General features: G+C 52.9%; 2 long non-coding RNA genes across 12 annotated transcripts in view; one reads left to right on the forward strand and one right to left on the reverse strand.

The window, feature by feature from the left end:
- Positions 1 to 23,759, reverse strand: part of LOC131826399 (uncharacterized) — a 226,233-nt gene that overhangs the window by 128,486 nt on the left and 73,988 nt on the right. The window lies entirely within an intron of this gene.
- Positions 1,660 to 10,207, forward strand: LOC131826400 (uncharacterized). 2 transcript variants are annotated; one of them, XR_009351573.1, is made up of 3 exons: positions 1,660 to 2,033; positions 4,769 to 4,845; positions 7,484 to 10,207. It is a non-coding gene; the product is annotated as an uncharacterized LOC131826400 (long non-coding RNA). The 2 variants fall into 2 exon arrangements; XR_009351574.1 differs by lacking the exon at positions 7,484 to 10,207 and adding an exon at positions 4,960 to 5,935.

A 23,759-nucleotide genomic window follows, 5' to 3' on the forward strand; every position in this document is an offset into this window, starting at 1 on the left:
AGTAGGGGGCGGAGGCAGGCCTGAGGAAGGGGTGTTCAGCACGGACCTGGTCTCAGCTCGATGCCAGCCTCGGCCTGAGCCCACAGGAGTTCTGGCACATGAACGGCACCACAAAGTTCGCCCCACTTGGAAGCACAGGGGGCCTTGCCTGTTGTGCCTCTGAGTCAGCAGGGGCTGGGGAGGGGCTGGGGGTGAGCAATGTTTTAGATGAGGAAACAAATCTCCGGAGCATGAAGCACCGTGAACTTCAGCAACTAGGAGGTGACTGTGCTGTCCCATGAAGGGGACCAGGGTCAGAACACCAACAGCGTCCACTGAATTAGTCACCACTGGATGACCAGGAGATGACCGGCCACGATAAGAGTGCCCAATTTTGAACGTTTCCTGCCTAAGCCAGACACTGGGCCTGCACTGAGTCAGCCACTCAGATGAGTACTAAAGCAGCTGGACAACAAGCTGGGACAAGGGACACCAGGAAGCCCCGCACAGGTGTCCGAAGGGGGATGGAGAGCAGGAAGGGCACAGCCTCCAAAAGTGGGTCTCTTCCCTGCTTCTCTCTCCTAACGACAGACACTCTGTGATGTCACATGAAATGGGCCAAAGACACAAACTAAGTGTACCATCCCCCCATTCAGAGAAACCCCAGCAGGTTGGCCCAGGAGGCGCACAGATCTTTTCAAGGGATTTGACCATCAGGCACAAGTTGGTCAGAATTACCAGTTAAGCCTCCTACAGTGTCTGCATACACGGAGTGTGAAATAAAAGCTAACGGCTTACCCGCTGAGCACACCTCGACCTCCACCACACGCTTAATGCCAACCTCCTAGGCCTTTCCCAGAAGCGTGGAGACTCATTTCTGAGTGAGCTGCCGCCTCCACATGTCCATCAACACATGGATACATAAAATGTGGTGTGGTCACACAGTGACCTACTACTCAGCCGTAAAAAGAACTGAGCATTGACACACGTAAGCAGCTTCATGAACCAAACTGGGAAATACTGCACCAAGTGAAATAAAGCTCAGACGAAAGACCGCGTGTACAAAATGAGGGAACATACATGACACGGACAAACGGGCAAATCCGCAGAGACAGAAGGTAGACTGGTGGTTGCCTCGGGAGTGGGGAGAAATGGGGTGACCCGTCACGGATACAGCTCACGGAATATAAAAATGCTCCAAAATAGATGGTGGGATGTTCGTACAACTCCACCAACATATTAAAACCACTGAACTGTGCGCTTGGAGTGGGTGACTTGTGGGGGATATGAATTCTGGAGCCACACCAACAACAGCACCCGTGCTGATCCTGGCCACTGTGCGGACATGTGAACTGTGGCTTCCAACACAGGCTGGGCCAGGTCTGAATGGCTCCACGAACACAGAGATGGGTGTCCCTGAACACAGTCCCCCACAGACGGAAGGCCCTACTGGCTGAGAGCCAAAAGGCTTCGGAACAGCTGCTATACCTCCTTCCGCCCCCCAAAACTCTGACCCTCACAATGCAACACCATGACAGAAGGGCCATGCAGCGGACAGCCTGGAGCTCTTATTTTGTCTCCCGCCCCGAGCAGTTCCTAAACAGTGGGAGTTAAATATTTATAAAGAAGTCACTGTTTAATGTTCCGTCTGTACTCGCGGAGCCTGACGCAGGGAAACGCTGCCGTGACAGCTGATTATACAACCCAGAGACGCCCGCGCGCCGGGGCGCCTGCCAGTCCGCAGGACCCCGGCCTCACCTTCCCTGCCTGCTGTTTCCCGCGGAGCCACCTTCCTCCTTCTCGGGGAGCCCTCCACAGACACCCTCCACGTCCTCCCTCCTGCCCACCCAACCAGAGGAAAGAGCCCTTTGGGCCGAAAGCTGCAGGTCTCATGGCTCCCGATGAGTGCTCTGAGCCGTTCCTGGGTGAGCGGGGTGCAGCGGGGGAGCCGTCTTCCTGCAGAGAAGCAGTGCATACGATGGGGGCCTCCAAACCAGGCAGCAAGAGTGCACGCATGGACCAGGATCACCTTCAGAGGGACCCCCTCCTCCCAGGTCAGTGGCAGGCACTGGTCTGAACATGGCATGGAGGGTAGACGCCAGAACCCAACTTCCAGACCTCACGGCCCACCTTCAACCTTCTCTGCCTCCGTTTCCCCAGCTGTAAAAGCCACCTGGAAGGCCTGGCTGTTGGGTAGAGTCACTTCTGAGCATGAAGTAAGATGGGCCTTAAAGGCATCAAGCACATGTAGCCATTCTCATTGTGAGAGAAGGTGACCACCACCACCTGCTTCCCCTTCCTGGCTCCAGCCTCACTCGGCTGGGACCTTGGGCTATTCTGGTCATGTGTCCCTGCCCTCCACAGTGGCCTAATCAGCAACTGGGAAAGAAGGAGACAGGGTGGGGAAATGGTCTTCGTAAACCAGAAAATACTGCTTCCGGCACACGTTAGGAGCTGTCAGTGCTGCTGGTAAACTGTAGGGAGGGGAGGGGAACGCTAGTGCTTCCTGGGTCCCTCCCAGGACTCCTCTTTGGGGCCTGGCACATCTGAGAGTGGCTCATGCGCAGAGGCTGGATTGCTGGCTGCACTGGAGAACGGTTCCACCAGAATCCCCTTCCCTGTCTGCCCTCCGACTTCAAACCCACCCTATGTCCCTAGGGCCAAAGGTGAGGGCAGAGGGGAGGCCTTGCCCTAGTCTGCTGCCCCCTCCCTGTGCCGGCTGGGCAGGAGGTTCTGAGCCAGGCAGACCCGGACCAAGAGGCAAGGTCCCTCTCTGCAGGAACTCTCTTCCTTGCTCCGGAAGCCAGACACGGAAGGGACTCGGATGAGCACAGGCACAGAGGGAAATCGGGGCACGGGGACGAGCAGGCCAGGTGGGGAAGAGGGAAGAATGGGGGCAAGACCTGAGCTCAAGGAACCACATGGAGAACAGGACCCGGAGAAGAGCTGCTTGACGCAAAGCTGCTTCAAGTCAGGTCCCGGTATTCACGGTCAGGGGGCAGGTGTGTGTTGGGGGAAGGAGGCACTTTCTCTGGGAAAGACAAACGGCCAGCACCTGCTCTGGATCCTCAGTCCCACCCATTTGGCTGTGACCTTGAGCCACTCAGGTCACTTGGGCTTTACAAGAAACAGAGAATTATAAATATCAAATATTTTACATTCAGAACTTAATGATTTAGCATTTATAAACTACAAATGTATAAGGCATTAATTACAAATAATTATAAATGCAAATGAGGTCTGTCTTATACTTCAATTCAAAGTTATCATTTTAAACTCCCCTCTAAGTGTTGGTCATGCGAAGAATGAATCCAATGCCAAGGCCTTTCTCACCACACGCTCTTGGCACAAAACGGAAACTCTCTTCACTCCTCATCATTAAAAGATCGTTTTACAAAAGACCTTCCGGACTTCCTCAATCTTCCCAAGCTCTCTTCACTTTTTAAAATTCTTTTATTTCTAAATCATTTTCTTTTGGTTGCATGGAATCATCTTTTCTTTCTCCCCTCCACGTTAACGCCCAGGTCTCCCCGACAGCAGTCATCAGGACCCCTGCCTGCTTCTCTCTCCCAGGCCGTAGTAAGCGCCCTCTCTGTAGCCTCTAGTTCCCTTTGTAGTTGCTTCCCCTAGAATGTCGGGCCCTGCCCCCGTGCCTGGCACACACAAGGTGTTAGAAGTAGTGTGTGGGATTCAAGGAGCCTGCCCACGGTACCTGTGCCTGCATCGGGGGACCCTGAGGTCTGGACAAAATGTGCAAGGCCTGCGCACTGATCCGCCTTAGAGAGCAGAAGCCCCAGGACCCAACTCCCCCATGGTCAGGGCCCTGAGGAAGGGGGCAGCCGCGAACAGAACAGATACTTACATATTTCCCATGGCTGCATGTGTGTTCACCAGTCAAAAGGCAGGGTCATTCTTGGGGCCACTGACTGGAGATGCTAACTGTCTTTATGCCAAATACACCCTCACCATGCAAAATCTATGATTTCTGATTTCCATTGCTCTAAAGTGGTGCAAAAGCTGCAAAGCACATGGAATACAGACTCCTTATAATTTTACTGTGTCTTTTCCCCTCTTTTTACAGTTGTTTCCTCCCTAAGTGATTCAGTGACAACTTCTTTGCAAATCAATGTTATCTGTTCTTTCCAAAGCACTAAACTTAGTTTTCATGCAGCAACTCGCTTTATACCCAGTTTTCATCAGGTTATGTGATATTTAATTACCAACACAACTAACTTTTGGCCAGCGCAGGGATCAAAGAGTGGGATAAGGCTTCTGACACACCAACAGCGAACATTTAACAGGTGTTTGCCACATGCCAGAAAACAATGTTCTAAGCATTCACATGTATTAACTCATTTAATGCTCATAAACACCCTAGAAGATAAGTACTCCTCTTCGTGCAGTTTTACAGATGAAGCCTATAGGCACAGAGAGGTTACTTAACCTGCCTAAGGTCACATAGCAAGTCAGGAGCAGAACAAATGTCTTAATCTGGAAAACTGGACTTGTGGGTAGCCCACCAGCCCTGGGGCCTTCAGGGAGCTTGGGCCCTCATGCAGTTTGCTGCCCAAAAAATGGGCAACGTCCCTCCCCGGTAAGAGAGTCAAACAGAGGTCACTGAAGAGTTTCTGTTATTCTTGCCCTGGACTGACAGATGCTTACAATGTCTGGCCATCAGTAAATGACAGATTATCGTCAGATGTGGGTGGGCTAGACACTAGCAATGAGTTTATTAGGGTGTATTTTTGTGTTATGATGACTTCTGCCTCCCTGGGCAATCTGTCTGTAGGAACACAGATACGGGGGCCCCTCGACTTCTGTGTGGCTGAGGCATGAACCCGGAGTCAGCGGAGGGCAAGAAATGAGGTGAGTTCTGAGCGAAGCAGAGTTCAGGTCAGATGAACGGGGCCGGGGTGGGGGTGGGGGTGGGGGTTTGGACAGAGCATTTTCTACGCATTCTGCTTTGTGTCTACCAACCAGCCTGCTGCCTCTCCCAGTGACAACAGGGGATGAAGAATCTCTCACCCACTGGTGTGCCTGGCAGTGCAGTCGTGGAGAAGGCCTGCAAAGGGGGTGGGAAGCCTTTCCTTCTGCTTTCTGAACTGCCTAGAGATGCCCACCAGGTCCACATTGCTGGACCTGGATGGACGCACCCACACCTTAAACGGGTAAGGCCCTGAACAGAGGCCAGACAGGTCTGCCAGGTCGACAGGGAAGATGCCTGACCTGGTCTCTCGGTATCACATCACTTTCCCTGCCCTGGGCCATAGTCCCCCTGACAGCGACTGCTGGGGGCAGGGGGCCACAACCTCCCTCTCAGTTTCACAGAAGGAGGGAGAAGTACTCGGTGTCCAAAGGCCCAGACACACTGACACAGCGTCACTAATTCAATAACTCCGCAGACTAGAGGATCAAGAAAGGGAAATGGCTTAGCTACCTGAATCTCTTCCATGGGGTAGAAGAGGTCACCTCGCTATTTCTTAAGCTAAAAAGCATCAAAGAGGAGCTCAAGGAACGTTCAGCTTCTCAGTGCTGAAAAGGTGCCACACTGCAAAGGCAAGATCTACAGCGGCCCAGGGGTCACCCGAGGTGTGGTGGCAAGTGGTTTCAAATAGGAGCATACGGGGGGCCTGGGTGGTGCAGTTAGGCGTCCGACTCTTGGTTTCAGCTCAGGTCGTGATCTCAGGGTGGTGAGATTGAGCCCTGTGTCAGGCTCCATGCTGAGCATGGAGTCTGCTTGGGACTCTCTCTCCCTCTCCCTTTGTTCCCGCCACACACTCTCTCTCAAATAAATAAACAGACCTTTAAAAAGTAAATAAATATGCATCCAAAAAATGCCACCTTAGACGTGACTGCTCCCTTGTTTATATGGGTTCGCTGTACGTTCTTCCGTTAACTTCGTCCACAAACAGTGCTCAGGAGCTGGGGAAACAGGCTCGGGGAGAAGAAGTGTCGTAACCAGTGCCATCCTGCGGGGTAAGCAACAACTTAGAAGGGACACGGCATCTGCCTTCAGGAACTTGGAAGCCGTTGTCTGTAAGGAGGCTATTTAATTGGGAAGGTCCCAGGAATCAGAACCCAGAGAGCTTCGAGAAAGAGCCCACACCCCAGCAGAAGGAAGTGCATTAGAACGGTCAATGCCACCTTTCAGTGGTAGGAAGTGCCCCGTCGGTGGAGGTATTGAAGGGCACACTGGACAGACATGTGGCTGGGTTGCTACAACTGGAGAATTGAGTTACCTCATGGGCGGTTGGCCTGGACTGTGGCCCCGGGTCCGTGAGCGGATCAGGTCTTAAGGATCTGCTTGCTGTGTCCTGTGTGCACTCCTCGAAGTCTCTACAACTAGCATGCTTCAAGTTCAAGTTATCTGACCTCTGTTCAACCCTTCCCACCCGCCGAAAAGCTAGATGACACATAAGGCTGGCACACACAAAGTCTCCTTTCTCCATCGAGCCATCACCCAGCCATTTACAGAGGACCATGTGCCAGGTGCTGTGTGGTAATGTGGATGAATAACACAAGTCTCTAGTTCCTTCTATCGCCTACAGTACAATGGGGCAAGTTCATCAATGACAGGGGAAACCGATGCACGTTCCTGACTCCAGACGGTGCAGCAGAGCAGCTGTGGAGGCCACGGGAGCTGGCGGCACAAGCATGTCCTCTGGCAAAGGAGGCCAGAGGCCACAGAGCACAAATGACTCCCTAGGTCCATCCAGTGATAGAGAGCCAGCCTTCAAATCCAGCCGGCTCTGTCCAGCTGCGAAGGGCACCCTCTTTCCATGACGCTGCCAGGTGCCAGGAGACACGTTCCAGGACCAGTAGAAGCCCCTCTGTCAGAACAGTCAGAACTGGCCTCTGCCATCTCCACTCCACCACCCACAGCCTTGAAGGTCATTCCACCCATTTCCTTACATTTTACCACTGGCCCGATCCAATTCCGGCGGCACTGGCCGCCCAGGATGCAGGCCAGAGCCGGGCCACGCTCTGATAACAGAGATGAAAGGCCGCTCTGCAGTGTGCTTGAGGTCCCAACAAATGTCAACTGCTTTCATCAGGAAAACCCCAAATTACCCACTTTTACGCACAGTCTTTCATCTCCCACAGGGCAAGCAAGGCTGCTTATTAGAAAAGCTGCCTTGTCCACAGTCTCGCTGGTGGGGCTGCGGGTGGGGGACATGGGCCCCGTCCCCTCTCGGAATCCCAGCAGTGGCTCTCGGAGGGGTCCTACTCTGGCCCTGGCCGCAGGCCACTGACTAACTGGACAGAGAGAAGCTCTGCCCTGGGCCAGCCACTGCTGCTGCAGGGGGACAGCAGTGCCATCAGACAGCCGTCCCCAGAGCTGGCTGCTGGAGCGCCGTGCCCCGCTGAGCCGCTGCTCTGCGCCTCCCACACACACAGCCTGCGGCCCCAGGAAACGGAGGTTTGGGACCGCAAACATAAATGTACAGCAGGACTGACCAGCTCCTCTGTTTCTTCCTTCTTTCTTTTTCTCTCTCTTCTCCAGCAAAGCCGGCAATTGAGAACTCCACATCACAGATTCCTGTGGCTACAAGGGGCCTCTTGAGGTCATCAACACGGTTCTCCCACATCAAGACAAGCCCATCCTGAAGCTGTCACAGAAGGCAGGCCGTAGTCCTCCGTGAAGGGATCTCAGGGGAGGCTGCTAGCCTGCCTGGCTGCTATGAGAGCGGTCTGCGCCTTTCTGAATCATAGCACCCAAGACATTTCATTTTCCAATTTTATGCCAATACCTATGTCCCACTCATGATTGTGAACTCTTAAGACCTCCCAGTATCCTCAGGACCTAGCACATTGGCTGGTTCAGAGGGGTTATCTAGTACACGTGGGTTACGTGTGGGTGGCCGGGTGAGTGAATGGGGGGGTGGGCAAGTGTGTCAACAGGTGGGTATGTCAGTGGGTAGGTCAGTAGGTAGGTCAGTGGGTAAGTCAGTGGGTAGATGGATTAAAGTTTAGGCAGAAAAGAGAAAGACAAAAGATGGTTGTAATAAGGGGCCTTTACCAAGCACACCCACCATCAACTGTCAGAATCTTCAAATTTGGGGGCCAAAAGGAACTTGAGGGATCCTCCAAGCGTCACTCCCCCCTTGTTTTGCATGAAAACAGAGACCCCCGATACAGGCTGCCTGGTCCAGGATCACATGACTAAGAGTGAGCAAATCCACAGTAACACCTGCTGCCTTGGCCACCTCGACCAGAAAGAAGAAACGGCTCTCCCACCAGCTGTCAGAACCGAAACGATGCTCACATCCCTGACTCGGACCCAGAGAGGCACCGCCTCTTACCTCCAACCCGCAAAGCTTCAGCTACGTGCTCCTGAGAAAGTGATGGGATCCAGCGGAAGAGGGCACGGGGCCGAAGTGATGCAGCTCTTCCACCTGGATACGGCCAGATTCAGGTGAGCGCCCAACAACTTCCCGTCAGGAGCGCCAGCCCTCCCTCCTCTGCGCTGGACCACACACCGCTACGGGGGAGGCGGGATCAAGTGGAGCACCTGCGGCTTCCTCCACGACGTCTTCCTGCAATAATTCCCACCACGCAAGAAAAAAGCAGCCAAAATCCAGAAACCAAAATGAAGCTGTCCATCTCCAACTTGGGTATGGAGAAGAGAGACAAATCAATCCCCAGTTGTTTCCTGGCTGTCTCCTACATGCTCGGTCCCGGGGCTGAGCACACACAAAGGACACGTGCAAGCCTAAGTCCTGGACCAAGCCCACAATTCAGGTCAAGGACTGACTCCTGCCCCTTCATGCTCTCGTTCGGGCAGCAAATCAATACTGAGCACCAGTCACATGCCCTTCAGCTAGATTTTGGGGTTTGGGTCTGTTCTCTGCTGCGTATGCCAGAATGTTGACCTTGATTCAAGGAGTGACCCTGCCACCCCCCATGTCCATATGGTGCTTTTTCATCCTTAAAGTCCAGACACAGATACGGTCAGTCAGTCCTCACGACCAGTCCAGGGAAGACGTCTGAGTGTTGTCCTGCTCTCCCACAACACATTTAGGGAAGCTGAGGTGCTGCCGGTTTAAGAGACGCATCCATGACCGCACAGTAGGACTGCGCTCAAACCTTCTCCTTTCGTTTTCCCTCTGCTACAGATCTTTGTCTCCTTGGGAGGGAAGTGGGCAGTGTGTGTTGGAAAAAGATCTCTGTAGGCAGGTGGCCAGAGTGCACAGGGATTCAGAGGACGTGGGCATGAGGAAGGTAAGGGGCAGGCATCTCCCGAAAGGATCTGAAGCTGAGGGCGGCTGAGCACAGTTCCTGGCATGAGCTCATTCTGAAGCAAGGCAAAGCCAAACAAAAGCCTGTTGTGCTGGCCAGGAGGAAGAGTATAGAGAAGTGATCAGGTCGGACCCAGACAAGCCCATATTCATATCTGTCGGTGCCTCCTTAAACTGAGTGCCCTAACTGAGCCTCAACTTTCTCACCTGTATCATGGCAGTAACAGGGCTCATCCCATCTCTATCAAACTCACTGAGGTCAAGAGTCAGGCATAAAGCATGTGCCCCATGTTTCCTCTTTTTACCCCTTGGAGACCTGCGGTGACGCCAGGTGTGTTTGTTGTAGTTGAGGTGAAATTCACAAAAAATAAAAGTAACCATTTTAATACACACAATTTAGTGGCATGTAGTACACCCATGATGCCATGTGACCACCTCTTGTCCTTCTAGAAGATTTCCATCACCCCAAGATAACACCTCATCCCCATGAAGCAGGAACACCCCATTGCCCCCCACCCCGAGCAACCATCAATCTGCTTCTGTCTCTATTCTGGATATTTCCTAAAAATGGAATTATGCAATATGTGAACTGTCATGCCTGGCCTTTTTCAATTTTCTGAGGTTCGTCCATGTTGTAACATGTATCAATACCTCCTTTACATACGAGTGCGGTTGTTCGGTCACAGGGTAATTCTATAGCTAACTTCGTGAGGAGCTGCAAGCTGGTTTCCACTGCGGCCGTCACCCTGCTACACCCCCACCAGCAGTGCACAGGGCTCCAACATCTCCCACAGCCTGGCCAACACCGGTTATTCTCTGCTCTTTTGAAAGTATGATCACAGCCATCCTAGCAGGTAGAAAGAGAGAGCTCATGGCTTTCATTTATACCTTTCCTTAATGACTAATGAAGTTAGGCATCTTTTCATTCACCAGCCATTTGCACATTTCTCTGGAGAAAGGTAAACTGAAGTCTTTTGCTCATTTCTGAATTGTGTTGTCTATCTTTCTATAGTCGAGTGCAAGGCTGGGTGGGGGCAAGGTGGTAGTAAACACTTCTGCTGTCTCCAGAGAACGATCTGGTGGTGATGAGCACCTCATACACAGGGGCCTGGAGCAGGGCAGCCCCAGGGGCAAGGCCCAGCCCCTCACTCGGAGAGACCGCAGGCTCTAGAGCACACCCAGTCCCGGAATAAGCAACCCAGCAGAGCAAAGACACAGCTAACCTGGGCTGGGAAGTGGGACCTGTGAGGAAGTCGGAGGGGGTCCGAGAGAGGGCGTCACTCGAGATGACTTAACACCTTCCACTGGCCTGAAGCGGCTGAGCAGGCGATTTGGAGAACCAGTGACGGGCTGGCTTCCATCTCCACAGCACAGAAGGGGGAGGAAGGGTGCAAGGCAGGTGAGCTGAAGGAAGGGCTCCCAGTGCGGAGAGCACTGTGGGGCCCCTGAACCTGACCGACTCTGTCAAGGCCTGGCACAGAACAAAGACCAGCCGGGGGGGGGGGGGGGGCAGTGCACCCCCACCCACGAGACAAGTAGTGCCCCAGTGGGGCCTCCCGCTTCTCTGCTGCCATTCCCCTCTAAAACAACATCTGCACCAAAGAAATGGGACCGACCGCAGTCACACACACAGTGTGACCCTGGATGCCCCATGGCTTCCCAGTGCCAAAGGGCACACACCAGGTCAAGCTTGGTGGATAAATTTTCTGATCACCAAGCTTCAGAGGGAATCCTGGTTTGAAGGCCGGGTCCTGGGAGCAGATGTGAAGAGGAAGCCATGCCTGAGTCTGAGGGGTAAAGCTCGCTCTCCAAGCCGGAGGAAAGCAGAGGCACGGTGGGGCCACCTGCATGGAAAGACCAGCTGGACGGGGTGATACAAGCTGAGCCCAGAGGTCAGCAAGAAAGGGAGGAGATCTAAGAGTGACCCCATATTTGGAGTCAGTGGACCTGAGTTCAAGCCTAAAGCCACCACTTAGAACTTGCAGAATTCTGGAAAATTCCTTAACCACTCACAAGCCTTTCTTTCCTCATCCATCACAAGGGGAATCATTCAATCTTCCCAGTAGGAGGGTGGTGGGATAACATGGGGGAAGGGTCAACTCCAGCTTCATGGAGCCCTCAGCCGGCAGAGGGCCCACCTGTGTGAGCCTGGCAGCTGCTCCCTGTTCAAATCCCTGCTCAGCAGCCTACTCGCTGAGGGATCTTGGGCACATGACTTAACTGCATCAAGTCTTTGTTCATCTTTAAAATCGGAGTGGTGGTAACAGTAGCTATCACGTCGGGCAACTGTAGGGTTACGTGAGTGAGCACACATGAACCACTCAAGAGGCCCAGGAAGCACCCCCCATACTGAACTAACTCTTACGGTTAGAGAGCCTTCGGGAAAGCAAACTGTCCGTGTGGCTAGTACAGACATCTGCAGTGAGCTGAATGCCGGCTCCAAAGCCTCACCCTGCAGGGTCACAGAATTTTTAAACAGGGGCATCTGTTGGCTCCTCTTGATGAAGTGAAGAGACAGCCCAGAGGCCCACCTACCTAGGGGCAGTCAGTCAGGTCTCCTCCAAAAGCCAGTCCTGTCCCTGCCCCCAGCCCCATTCACCAACTGCCCACACAGCCGCGCCCATTCTTTATCCCTCACGAGACAAGCACCACCCAGAAACCTGTGGTGAGCTTCAGTTAAAACAGTTTATGGCCAGGAAAGCTGCTCCTTCTGTCTTTGCCTAAGATAAGCGCAATCACAGACCGGAAAGGAGCCAGGACATCACCTGCAACACTGACTCCTGGTCACAACAGAGACGTTCTTGCTGTCCCTGAGCAGGGCAGAGCGGGACCAGCATGCTCTCAGACACAGCCGGTGTTCAGCTCTAGTTCACTGGCTACGTCTTTGGGCAAGTTCCTCAACCCGCCTGGACCTCAGTCTCCTCACCTCAGGGAATCCACAGGGGTTGTAGTGATGATAAGGCATAAGGCACCCCAGAGGGTGTCTGGTGCACAGTTTCTTCCCAGATTCCAGCCCCACACTGCAGAGCCGCTGGAGTGATGGCTTGCTAGAATTCCAGCCCCTGTAGAGTCTCTGAGAGGCCGGCAAGTTAAGTGCTGAGAGTCAGGACCAGCAGCCACAGGGCTCTGTTACATGGGTCAGAGAAGCCACGCTCAGGGGCACTCCTGGCTGCAGCTTTCCTGGTGAGAGCTCCCAGCACAGATGTGCCTGGATCTACTCAAATGACCCCAGCCAAGAAAGCAATGTCCAGGGACGCCTGGGTGGCTCAGTAGGTTGGACGACTGCTTTCAGCTCAGTTCATGATCCCGGAGTCCCGGGATCAAGTCTCGCATCGGGCTCCCAGCTCCACGGGGAGTCTGCTTCTCCCTCTGACCTTCTCCTCGCTCATGCTCTCTCTCACTGCCTCTCTCTCAAATAAATAAAAAAAATTTAAAAAAAAAATCTTAAAAAAGCAATGTCCCGAACAAGGATCATGTCTGTCAGCAAAAGGGAAAAGTTTCCAAGAGGAGCTGGGCAGATGCTGGAAACAAAAGGAGAGGTCACCTACTTCTGGGGTTCCTGCCTGTTCAGCCTCCCTGTGCCACTGATGATGGTTCAGATCAGGTGGAGGAGAGATGGGTGTCCAGGGTTCAGCCTACACGACTCTGAGCATAATCCCCTGGGAGCGGTAATCTGTGGGACACTGAAGAAAAGTCTGTACCCCTATCTCTTCCCAGAACCCTCAGAGCACAGGCTCTGGAGTGAGACTGCTGGGGCTGGAATACCAGAGCAGCCTCTTTTAGCTGTGTGACCTCAGATACTACACTCAACCTCTCTGATCCTGTTTTTCTTGCTTGTAACATAGGGCTAATGATAGCACTGCATCTCCTAGGCTGACTTTAGGAATTAAGTTCTAGAAAAGATGGCCAGGACTTAATCACTAGATGAATGTCAGCTATGACTATTAGCCACTAATCTAATTCTTACATCAGCCAGTCATTTGACTTCACTGATCCAACTAGTGCGGGCTTTGCAGATGTCCATCTGATAGCGATTTCCCAGCAAACGAAGATGGTTCAGAAAGAGGGAGGCTTTAGCATTCTCTGCCACATTCCTACAAGCTCAACCATTTCTGCTCAGGATTTCACACCTGCCCCAGAGTTCCTTATCCCCAGTTTGCAGATGCAGGCACCAAAATTCAGTGGCCCAGGAAACAGAAAGCGAGTCAATTCTTTCAGAACAAACACAAGCTTCAAAAGCATCCCCTCCTGGTGCACATTTTCACCACCATCACCCCCATTTCACCCGCATCTGCTCCCAACCCCCGGCACCCCAATCCTCCTCTCCTGAGTCGAGGGTGGAGCCTGCCTAACTAAGCACCCTGCCGACTGCTCTTCCTGCACTCACGTGCCTGGGTTGACCTAGGGCAAGGGTAGCCTGAGCACAGTGTGCCTGGGCCCGCCCCTGCGCCCCACCCCCTGCACCTGGCGGCTTACCCCTTGCATGCACAGCCTCTCCCCCCCATGCACAGTCTCTCCCCCGGCCTCATCAGAAAAACTGGCACGCACTCTGGCACCGCAGGCACACACCGAATCTCGGTCACGGTGACCATTGCAGCATCTGTAGGGCTGGCGTACAAACAATCCTTGGAGAACACGAGCACGAGTGCCCTGCTTCTGTCTGGTTCCAGAAGCCTAAGGCCCAACATTTTCTTCACAATCCTCCACTCCTGGAGGCTGGTCACTGCCTCCCAGAGGGGAGTCCTGGTTCCCTCTCCCATCCCAATGTCTCTGCAGGGGCTGCCCACGGTCCAGTTTTCCAGCACGCAAGCCTCCACATCCCAGGACCCCAGGCCCTGCCCTGCACCGCCATGCCCACTAAGGACCACACTGAGCTCCCCACCCCCCACAAACAGAGCTGCAGTTCTGAGAGGTGCATCGTGTCCACTTAGCTTTTAAAGGAAAAACAGTGGCCCATGGGTCTCCCTCCAGAGAGCTTCCCACACATGCTCAACATTATGCATGTACTAGCTCATTAAAATCATCTCCACATGTGAATGCTAGCTTTATTTACTCCCATTCTGCAGCTAGGGACACTGAGGCTCAGAGAAGTATCTGGTCTCAGGTTACATGCTCATCAACAACAAAGCCATGATGCAAACTCAGGCCTCCTCACACTGAGACACATCACCTGAAACACTGTATTAGACTGTTTTCCTGCTGTTTTACCCAATTTAGGGAGGGACAGGTATGCCATTCAAGTAGCTTCCTTGAGAACACAGCAGACATCCATATATACCCATTGATTATCAGAACGATAAACAGCAGTCGATCTATTAAGGGGGAAAGTGGCCTGTGTGACCCCATCCCCTTTAATTCGGAAAAGTCTCAACCAGCCTCTTGAGAGTTCATCCAGCACCCCACATGGGCTGTCCCCACACTAAGGGCTTTGAAATACAAGGTGAGCCCAAACCTGATCCTCCCACCAGAGAAGCTTCTAGGCCCACAGGAGAGACAGACCCATGCAGCAGGAGCATGCTGGAGCAGAGAGCAGATAAATGCCTGTGAGCGGGGGGAGGGGCAACCAGCCCTGCGGGGGAGCCAGAGTCTAAAGCCAAGGTCGGTGGGGACTGGGAAAGGCAGAAAGCACCCTGTCAGAATGTCCGTCCCCTCTCCCCACTCGATGGTGCCGTGCTTCACCTCCGGTGACAGCAGCCCCACTGCCACACCCCCAGGTCCAGAGACCTCGGGGGACCCTTATATCCAGGGAAGCAGGCCAGGAAGCCTGCCGTCCTGAGAGTTCCAATCTGAAGGTCTGGGAGTGTTGAACCAGAGGTCCCCCCAGGGGTGGGGGTGGATGGAGAAGCAGGTGTGGAGCCCCGAAGTCGACAGGAACACTGGCACGTGCACAAGTCACCCAGCCAACAAGGCGAAGGCCGGCCAACAGAGCACAAGGCTTGGGACGCCTGGAGACGACTGCGCGAGGACCGAGGCTGGGCTGCGCTTCCTGGAGTCCTGCCATAGGATGCCGCCACACGTGACCCAGAAAAAGAAAGAAAAAAGGCAAATTCCAGAAAGATGAGGCAGCCACAAAATGAAGATTGAGAACGGCATGAGTGATGCGTGATGGACTTCCCTCCTGAGTCACTGGAAGGCACAGAAACCCAAATCCAGGCTCAGGGAGGCCACTCTTGCCACGTGAATCGGCCCCTTGTTCTCTGCCAGGGAGAAAGTTAAAACAGGACGAAGCTGGGTGTGGAATGTGCGCCCTCCTATCCTGTTCCTCCCTTCCCTCAGCCGCGGCCCCTTCCCCAGCCTAGCCCCACCACTGCTTCTCTCCTTGCCGCCACCACAGATCTCTGGCTGGGACCCCACATCCACCATCCCTAGAAGGGTAACCAACAAAACAGGGTCCTTTAAAATGCCGAGGGCATTGTGGGAAAATATAAAGATTCCCCATTTCTCTTTCTGCAGTCCAGTCTTACTGACCCAGATCTGATCATCTGAGCCTCCGTGTAATAACCTAACTCCATCCACAATGTGGTCTGCATTGTCTGTAGGTTTTTTCCTGCTCACCAGCCCTGCCTGCCTCCCTGATGGTGACCAGGCCCATGCCCACCAGCAAACCAATGCAGTGCGGTGTAGCCTCCTATCTCCATCACACCCACCCCGACAGAGCAGTTGACCTCTGGAGTCCCTTCAGGACAACAGGACTGTCAATGTAGCAGGCTAGTGTCAATTCTGTCTGGTGGGAAGACCCAGCCTCTCATAGGGCCCCTGTGTCCATCTGGGACCTGAGGCCTGGCATCTCGCGTGACAGGTCATGATGTTTCCGGGGTGGGGAGCAGCAGCCTGGGAACCGAGGTCGGGAGTCGCAGGGAAGCTCAGAATCCCGGGTTCGGCCTTACGAGCCGGGAGCTTGAAACTGTTCTGAGCCTCTGTTTCCACACCAGTGAGGTGAAAGTCACACAGCATTTACCTCTTGGGATTGCTGGAAGCTTAATTTAAGTCCTGGAGCATAAAAGCTATTCAATAAAGGGTAATTAAATGCAAGCACCATGCCACCAACGCCCACATACCCACAGCCTCTTCGTTCTTGCACCCAAGGCCTTGCCATTGCACAGAATGGACAGAAATAAGACTCAAACATTGGGCCATGGATGCATCATGAGAACACAGGCTTCTCCAGGCAGCCAAAGCTTCCCCTTACCTGCAGATGCCCTTCTCATTCCAACACCTGGGGACACAGGACATCAGGAGTGTCCCTAAGCCATGTCTTAACATTCATCACACCAAAGGGGGACAGCCTGCCCTGCCCAAGCCTAAATTTCCCCTTTACCTTTGCTGCTGCTGAAACATTATCTGTCCTCAGGAAAAGGCAAGAAGCCAGTGCTCTCTGAATCCAAAATGCAGGGTCAGCTGAGAACCCCAAACCAGTGGGAGGGGTTTCTTTCGGTGCTACCTGGAGAGCACATGAAACCCCAGGAAGGGCTTCATTCAGCTGCAGACGGCAGCCAGCCAGCTTCCTCCTACCTTGCTCTGGCTCTCGAGGCTCTTTGCAAGAATCCCGATGACACATGGTCAGTCCACAAAGGCATCGCGGGAAAGGTGCTTGCCAGGCAGGGAAGAAGGACCAGGCTTATCCCAAGATCTGCCATAAACTGACTGAGTGACTGCCAGTCAGGGGCTCTGAACCCCCATGGGGTCACCTGGAAAGACCATGGTGCCCAGTGCCGCCCACGCTTCATCCAGCACTTGGTAGGTGTTGTGTGCCATGCTGAAGGCTTCATGTAGCATCCCATTTAAACCAGAAGGCTGACTTAAGGCAGCTGAGATTACTGTAACAATATGCCACAGTCAGGGGCTTCAACCACGTACCCTTACTTCTCAGGGTTCTGGAGGCTAGAGTGCCAGCAGATTCTGTCCTTGGTGACAGCTGGCTTCTTGGCTGGTGGGTAGCCACTTTCTCGCTGCTCATGGGCCTCCCCTTGGTGTGAAAGTATAAAAAGAGAAACAGAGATCTGTCTTCCTGTTTTCAAAGACACTGGTCCCATCGCAGGTGGGGAGGTGGGGGGCACCCTCATGACCTCCTGTGAGCTGGATCACCTCTCAAAGGCCCCACTCTGAATGCCATCCTTGAGGCTTAGGGCTTCAACATAAACATGTGGGGAAGACACAAACATTCACCTCAACAGAAGAGCTATGGTGACCCCATTTTACAGATTTGAAAACAGAGGTCAAGGGAAGTTAAGTAACTTGCCCAAGGTCATCCATCCAACAAACAAAAGGGCCAACACTAGCACCAGACCCCCTGAAGCTACTGCACTCTGTGACCCAGGAGACTTAGACCACGGTGTCGGGTAACTCGGCACTTCTACTCCTCACCAGCAGAACAGGGGTGACAGCAACAGCCTCCCGGTGATGCTAGAGTGACTGAATAATGTGAAGCCATGAAAGCCACCCAACGGAAGCAAACACGTACTCCACGAACCCACAGGGCCTGGACTTCTCAGCACGGGGCCCTACACGTACTAGGTATGTGACAAAGACGAATCGAATGGGAAGACCTTACAGGGCTGTTAGGAAGGGGAACCCCTCCAGACACTTAAAAATATGCACCCTGGACACGTTCTCTTCTCCAGATGTGGTTCCCCCGGCCCTCGCCCCCGGGCACCGGGTGGCGGCCTGCACCCCATCCCCAGCAGAGACAGTGATGCCTGCAGGCAGGAAGGGTGGGCAGTCAACCACGAAGCAAGAGAGGGAGGGTAAGGTAAGCCCTCAGGTCCCGCGTGCCCCAGGGATAGCGGGGTGCCATCAAGTGCTGGGAGGTGGGGCTCCCAGTGCTGACTGCAGGAACACCCCGGCACAGCCAGGGTGCGGGGTCACCCGAGTCCTAGCAGGGGGGGCTCCCAGTGGAGCCTCGTGAGCACTGCCCTTCTCTATATTCTATATTTTCCCCAAAGACCTTTATTAGTTTGACCATCAGAGAAAATATTTAAGAAGAAAACGGGCTATCTCGCAGTATACACATTATTTTTCCCGTACTAAATCCTAATTTTCCATTTCTAATCATTCAAAAAAGGGGAGGGGGAAAAAGCCTCAAACCTTGTGTCTGATCCTCCCTCGCCCTCTTGTTTCTCTCACCTTTTCCACGGCACGGATCTTCCTTCCGACACTCTCTTCCCCGCACGGTCCACAAACACCCCTGCCACAGCCTGGCCTCCTGCTCTCCTTTACTGCTTCTGAGACACAGGCTTTGCTGGAAACACCATTCCTGGCTGAGTCTGGCTCCTACGACGGTCACGGGGATACCCATGTCCCCCATGGTGGGGACCTGCCTGCACGGACATGGTCTCAGCCAGCCCCCCAGGAGCCGGCTTCGTGATACCCAGCCTGGCCCTGCCACCCCTGGCTTTCAGCACACTCTCAGTGCCTTTTTCTCCACCACCCCCATCTCTGTTTCTCCCCACTGACCTCACTTTGGCAGAGGGCAGCCATGGAAGGGCCTCCTCTATGCCCTGATCCTGGTCCTGCCCTCTGTGCCAATCTCATCTCCTTCCAGAATTCACCCCATTCAACAAGTAATGAGCTGACGCTGGTACCATGCACTGCCGACCGGACACAGAGATGCAGAGCAGGGGCGAGCATCACTCAAAGAGCTCTCCAGCTCGTAGAGAGACACCTCCCAGCCCCCAGCAAGTGAAAGATCCCAGCTGGACGGCAGCAGGGCTTCCCCTGATGAGGCAGAAAGCATGCATTCCTGTGCATCAAGGCCCTGGGGACACCTGCAAGTGCACTGGGAGGTATGTGCAAAGAAGTGTCCCCCAGCACTGTTTACAGTAGCAAAAACCTGTTAACGACCCAAAATCCACCAGGAGGAGCAAACAGCAGCAGCAGCAGTGGCGGCAGCATCCAAACAATGGAGTGAACAGAGCAGAGTGCCATGACCATGTGCCTACACAAGGCCACCCCCACAGGGGTCTGCAAACAGGAGAATGGGTGCCAGAAAAGGTCTCCAGATGGATCTGTAAGAAAAGGGTGAGCCACGACGGACCACAGCCCACCTTCAGAAAAGTGGTCTTTCTGGGAAGGGAAGGAACTGGAAGGAGAGAAGAGAGCCCACAGGCTTCCACGGGATCTCTAAATTGTTCTTATTTCTTCAGAAGCAATGATCCGAATCACACAGGCCCCCTCACTTAACCCCAGTTCGTCCTGGGGCAGGAATGGGGGAGTCTGTTAAATGACCCTCTGCAGCTTCTTGCTTTGTGTCTCAGATCTGGATGGCATGCAAAGGACAACACCCCACCATGAGCAGATTCTAGAGCCTAGCAAGTCAGTCTGAATAATGTGGGAAGCAGCGGACAGCAGAGCTGGCAGCACCCAGTGTGTCCAGCATCCTGGCACGGCTTCTGAGGGATGCAGGGCCATCCACGTCCCAGACACACTTCTCGGGCCGCCTGGTCTTAAGCTTGAGGAATGTGCTTGAACCCACCACCTATGCCGCCTCTAGACTCCGCTGTCAAGGGATCAGGCTCAGCCAGCACACAGTCCAACAACAGCCACATGGGCCGGCTCTCAGGCACTTTAGGGAACTCATTTGGTCCTTTCAACAAGCAGATGAGGGACAAGTGCCACAGACCACCACCGCATTGAAGGACTAGGAGTCAGAGCCTCAGAAAAATCCCAGGAACCACCCGAGATGACTCAACAAGTGGAAACAGGACAGTCAAAAAAGGGACCCAACTGGCAAATCTGACTTAAGTTCAGGTTCAGAGGCTGGGACTCATCACCGGCCAGGCTTTACATCTCAGGTCTTGTATTTTTCACAAGAACCAGCTACAGGTAGGAGGAAACTAAGTTCCACAAAGAACAAGTATCCCACCCAAGGTCACAAAGCCAGGAAGCCCCAAGACATACATGGTCCTTGACTTTCTAACGTTTCCTGGACAACCTCTTTAGAGCATTTCTCTATCGGGAATATACTTTTTAGGATGAGCATCTTCACGTTCTCTGAAAATGCAGCACAGTTTCCAGGGCTCCTGGGTGAGTGGAAAGCTGGGAGCTTGTTCTGGTTGATGTTTATTTGTTTATGTAGCCTGCTAAACCCTGTCCCTACTTCTGAGGGACTCAGAAAGCTCACCAGAGCAGCTGCTCTGGTTGGAGCCAGATAAGCCTCCATGGGGGAGGGAAGGGTCAGGGCAGTTCCTAGTAATCAGGTAGAGCTGACCCCCTCTCCCCAGAAGCCCCACCCTGTGGGGAGTCATAGATGGCGGCAGATAGGGCAGACACATAGATAATAGGGAAAGACCCCCACCCTGAGCTGCTGTCCTGCAAAACCAGGCAATTTGAGCAGACAAAGGAAGGGGACAAAGCCTCCCCAGCCCCCACCTACCAGAGGAAATAACCCACTTCCCAGAGAGCAGCCAGGGAAACTGGAGCAGATGCCACGCAGCTCCTGGCAGGTCCGCACCCACCACCCTGAGTCCCGGGGCCCGCAGACACTGATGGAGCTGGGCACAGACCAGCCCCAGCCACTGTGGCCCTTCAATGACAGCAATTTCCCGGCCCCATTCTGGGTTCTGAAGCCTTTCCCCTGAAGTTTCCACTAGCCAGAAACGGAGAATGCATCTGGAAACTGTATCAGGCAACAGGGACCCACCCCCTTCATCCGCTTAGTCCTGGCTGAATGCACCTCTTGGGTCCTGAAGTCAGAATCATGGCAAAAGCTAGCTTGCTTGCTCGCTCTTTCTTTCTTTATTTCTTCCTTCCTTCCTTCCTTCCTTTCTTTTTTAAAAAGCACCTGAGTCAGGGCGCCTGGGTGGCTCAGGTGGTTAAGCATCTGCCTTTGGCTCAGGTCATGATCTTGGGGTCCTGAGATAGAGTCCACAACTGGCTCCTTCCTTGGCAGGAAGCCTGCTTCTCTCTCTGCCTCTGCCTGCCTCTCCCCCTGCTTCTGCTTTCTCCCTCTGTCAAACACATAAATAAAATCCTTAAAAAATAAATAAATAAAGTCATCTAGGTCTTTCAAATTTCTCACACAGGCCCTTAGTCCCTCTCCCCATCTTTATAGCTGAGAATTATCCCCTCAAGTTTTTCAAATATGCTCTCCTTCTCCCATGATGGCCTGCCTTGCCCACCCTGGTGGCTCCAGTGCCCTTCTCAGGTTAACCAGGCACCACAGGGAAGAGACTCAAAGTCAAGCACCCTGGCCCAGACTCCCCGTGGCCAAGGCCACAGTCGTGCCCCATCATGTGAGAGCTGTTTTATGGAGCTGCTACAATCCTTTGATTGCCTCTAAACTTGCTCAGGGATGACAGGGGGTTGGGGAAAGTGTGGGAGGTCAAGCAGAGACCCTCTGGAATCCGCTCCCTTCATTAACTTCGGAATTCCTCAGGCCAGTGTTTTCTCAAGCCTTCTTACCCCCAACACTCACCAGGGAGACGGAGCTGAAATCCTTACATCCACAGGCTCCAGCTTAAAAAGCCAGGACCCAGTTTCCTGGGATAAAGGACAGGTGAGGCCAGTAGCCACCAGGCCCCCACAGGGAGGAACTAACATTTAGAGAGGAATCACTAGCTGACCACACTGAGTTAAGAACTAGAGACTCAGCAGTGCCATGGTTCCCACTTTGCAGATAAAGAAAGTGAGGTTCAGAGAGGTTTAGGAACCAGAGCTAGATCACACAGCTATGGAACAGCAAAGCTTCAAAACCTGGTTGTGTTCTGCTCTAAAGACCACATTCTTCTAGTAATTGCAGATATCACATATCACGCTAAGAGCTCAAGGATCTCATCTGACACTCCCTCCTCATCCTGGAGCCCCCACTGCAGAGGTAGGCTGCTCAGCAGCTAGTGCTTGGAGCTCAGGCAGGCCACTTAAATTAGCATTAAGGCTTGTGCGTAATTCAGGAACTGGAGATTACAAAGGACACCAAAAAAGGATCTAAGCTGACCTCCCTGCAGCACTGCTAAGATGACCCCTTGCTAACACAGTCCCACTGACAAAATGCATGCACTTTTAGGATCCATTAGGGATCAACATCAAAGGTGGAGACATAGCAAGGCCTCAATAAATGTTTGCCAAATACATGGTAAAAGAACTAGCCATGTCAAGGTCTTCTGCATTTTCCATATAACCCCAACAAAATCACTGTCCCTACACTGTCTAACAAGCTTCCTATAAAGACCACCTCCTGGGGCTCAGATCTTGATCTTGACTCGACGTTGTAAGCCCAACACGTTGGGTGTAGAGATTACTTAAAAATAAAATCTTAAAAAAAAAAAAAAAGAGAGAGAGAGAGAGAGAGACTACATTTGTAACAAATTTTTCTCAATGTTCATAATCCAGAAATTGTTCTTTTTCAACAGCAGACAGGTTTCCCTCATTTAGACCGAAGTGCAAACTACGGCCTACGGTCGGTTCTTATAAATAAAGTTTTATTGGAACACAGCCATGCCCGTTTATTTACCTACTGGCTACGCCTGCTTTCCAGACACAGAGGCAGAACTGACTAATGGTGACAGAACTCTGTGTCCTAAAAAACCAAAAACATTTACTACCCAGCCCTTCACAGAAAAGTCTGCCAACCCTTGACATACGCAGACAAATATAACCTACCCAGTGTGTTGGGCTAACTAGAAAGAGCAGAATTTCGTGCTAAATTTTAGTAACTCGCTCATCCTCAGTGCTCTTTATTTCTGTATGCCTACAAGTTCTGGTCTTCTAATTCCATTTCAACACTTTATTTAAACATAGCTGGTATTCCCTGAGTGCTTATGACATGTCAGGCCCCGAATTAAGCCCTTCAATATATTCTCTTATGTAATTCTCACAAGGAACCCATGGGCTAGGTAACATTATCCCCTATTTACCAAGGAGAAATGAGTGAAAAAGAATGAGTGAATGAGTCACCACTTGACTTCATAGGCGGAATATTTACTATTTCAGAATTCGACCTCAGACGGTGATCGAGGAGGTGACAGGAAAACTGTGGGTGCTCAATAAATGCAATACGTTGCCTGTGCCACGATCAGGGGCCGCCGTCAATTCGAGCAGAATTACAGGTTCACAAAGTGTTATGGTTCTGCGATTCTGTTTCCCTAGCTGCGGAACGAGCTGTATCGTCCCTTCCCTGTGCATCCTCTGCATTTCAGGAGGATCACCGTGAACGAGGGCGCAGACGTGTTCCAACACGAAGCAGGGTGCGGACCCATTGCATCCGGGGCAGAGAGATACGTTCTCTGGGAACATGGCCAGAGCCGTGCAGCTGAAGAAGCACAAACAGCAGAGGGGACTGTCTGTTTACTTGTGTTTACTTGCTGTGGTCACCTCAATATCTTTGCAAAATTGGCCCCCTTTTTTAAAAAATATTTCATTTATCTATTTGACAGAGAGAGAGAAAGATCACAAGTAGGCAGAGAGGCAGGCAAAGGGTGGGGGGGGGGGAGGGGAAGCAGGCTCCCCGATGAGCAGAGAGCCCCATGCGGGGCTCAATCCCAGGACCCTGAGATCATGACCCAAGCTGAAGGCAGAGGCCTAAACCACTGAGCCAGCCAGGCACCC

The sequence above is a fragment of the Mustela lutreola genome, chromosome 3 (genome assembly GCF_030435805.1).
Source record: "Mustela lutreola isolate mMusLut2 chromosome 3, mMusLut2.pri, whole genome shotgun sequence".
Lineage (NCBI taxonomy): Eukaryota > Metazoa > Chordata > Mammalia > Carnivora > Mustelidae > Mustela > Mustela lutreola.